Raw genomic sequence first — 2,400 nt, 5'->3', positions numbered from 1 at the left:
TTCTTCTGCTCCTCATCTTCTTGTTGTTTCTTTTTCTTTTCTTAAGCAAATGTTTTCCTTTTGATTTTCTTCTCCACCTCCTCCTTCTCTTCTTCGATCCTCTTCCTCTATCATACAATAATCCTCTTAATTCTCTCCTCCTCCTCCTCCCTCATTCGCAGGTCTTTCCTCTTAATTTCCTTCTGCTCCTTCTTTCCTGCTATTCCTCTTGGTTCTCTACTAGCTCCTCTTTAAATGCTATTCCTCTTCCCTTATCAAACGCTATTCTTTTTCATTTCCTCTTAATTTCCTTCTGCTCCTTCTTCTTTCCTGCTATTCCTCTTGGTTCTCTACTATCTCCTCTGTAAATGCTATTCCTCTTCCCTTATCAAACGCTATTCTTTTTAATTTCCTCCTCCTCCTCCTCCCCTCCATTCCTCTTTAGCTCCGCGCCTCCTTAGCTCAGCGGCAGAGCACTGGTCTTGTAAACCAGGGGTCGTGAGTTCGATTCTCACAGGGGGCATATAACTGATTCCCTGAAACTTTTACTCCACTCCTAAGCCTACCTCGACCTCCCTCCGGTGCAGCAGGCGGGTAGTAATACAGGTTTTAATGGGGTCAATGTTGACTCTAATTAAATTTTCCCTCAAGGTTTATTCAGCACACCACAACAGGTTCAGGGACTAATGCTACGGAGATGAGCACTGAGACCACGCGCAGCTATAGTGTATTGTAGTGTATGCCCCCAGCTTTACTTAAATTTTACAACAGATATATTCTAAGTATTATAGTATGCTTCAAGGTATTTTTTTAAGTATTCTAAGTTTGTTTATTTATATATTCTTTTTTTCAATTTACTTCGGTCAATAAGTGTATTTTAAGCTTATTTTTTCTTATTTTTTTTATGAGCACGTTACATTACTGTGTTGGGTGTTTACAAGTCCCTGCTCTCCTTGTTCTTGTTTGTTGTTTTCGTTCCTTCTTTTCTTTCTCTTCTTCCTCTTCATTTTATTCCCCGTCTTCTCATTTTTTCTCTTAATTCCTTTCTTTCCCAAAACGTGTCTGTCCTCAATCTTTTCCTCCCTCCTTCCCTGTATACCAACCATTCATCTCCCTCCTCCTCCTCCTCCTCCTCCTCCTCCTCCATACAGGTGAGTGCGGCTAATTAACTCCAATCAAGCCCTCACCTGCCGGGACCCACACAGGTAATAATAGAAACAGATAAACTACCTCCGGGATTTCCCTTTCAACTCACCTCAAAAGAAAAAAAAAAAGATGAAAGTGTGTAATATAAAAAAAAAAAAAAAAAAACCCCTACATAAATCGTAAAGCATTCGATATTGGGCCTAATGGAGATTGAGTATAAGGTGTTTTTTTTTTTTTTTGGGGGGGGGGGGTAAGAGGGGAGGAGGCGGAGGAGGGGGGGAGGTGAGTGATGATAGGAAGAGGGAGAGGAGAATGGGAGAGGAGAGGAGGGGGAGAAAGCTAAGTGGAGACAGGATGAATGAGGGGAGAGAGGGGAGGAAGGAAAGGCATATGGGTGGGAGAGAAAGGGAAGGAGAGAGAGAGAGAGAGAGAGAGAGAGAGAGAGAGAGAGAGAGAGAGAGAGAGAGAGAGAGAGAGAGAGAGAGAGAGAGAGAGAGAGAGAGAGAGAGAGAGAGAGAGAGAGGAGAGAAGCAAAGGAGAGAAAGAGAGGAAAAAGGAACGAGAGAGAGAGAGAGAGAGAGAGAGAGAGAGAGAGAGAGAGAGAGAGAGAGAGAGAGAGAGAGAGAGAGAGAGAGAGAGAGAGAGAGAGAGAGAGAGAGAGAGAGAGAGAGAGAGAGAGAGAGAGAGAGAGAGAGAGAGAGAAGCAAAAGGGAAGGAAAGAGAGGAAAGAGGTAGAAATGGGGGAGAAAATAAATAAGGAGACGAAAGAGGGAAGGAAAAGAAGGGAAACAGGAGGGAAAGAGATGAAGGAGGTGGAAAGGGGATGAGAAATGAATTGGGAGAAGAGAGAAAAAGAGAAGAAGCAGAAGGGAAGTGAGAGGGAAAAAGACGAAACAAATGGAAATGGAGAGAAAGGGAAATAAATAAATAAATAAACAGTAGAAAGGGAAAGGAAAGAGTAATTAGGAAGGGAAGGAATGGGAGAGAAGGAAAATGAATTAGGACACAGAAGAAGGGGAAAAGAAGAAAAGAGGAAATGAAGGAAAAGAGGGAAGGAGAGGAAACAGAAAATGGAAAGAGGGAGACGAGAAAGAAAGAAAGAAAGAAAACGATATAGGAGGGAAAGAGAAGGACAGAAGAGAATTAACAAGGAAGAGAAACAGAGGGGAAGAGAAAGGAAAAGGAAAGCGAATATGAAGCAGAAGAGAGGGGAAGGTGAGGGGAAAATTTAAAGGGGAAAGGGAAGTGGCATAAAGAGAAAGGTGGGAGATTAGA

At 42.6% G+C, this 2,400-nt stretch overlaps 1 non-coding gene across 1 annotated transcript; it reads left to right on the top strand.

The window, feature by feature from the left end:
* Positions 1–430: 430 nt before the first annotated feature.
* Trnat-ugu (transfer RNA threonine (anticodon UGU)) lies at positions 431–502 on the top strand. The gene has a single exon. It is a non-coding gene; the product is annotated as a tRNA-Thr (tRNA).
* Positions 503–2,400: the final 1,898 nt, after the last annotated feature.

Source organism: Eriocheir sinensis, chromosome 59 (assembly GCF_024679095.1).
Source record: "Eriocheir sinensis breed Jianghai 21 chromosome 59, ASM2467909v1, whole genome shotgun sequence".
Classification (NCBI taxonomy): domain Eukaryota; kingdom Metazoa; phylum Arthropoda; class Malacostraca; order Decapoda; family Varunidae; genus Eriocheir; species Eriocheir sinensis.
This window is presented reverse-complemented; position numbering and strand designations above follow the sequence as displayed.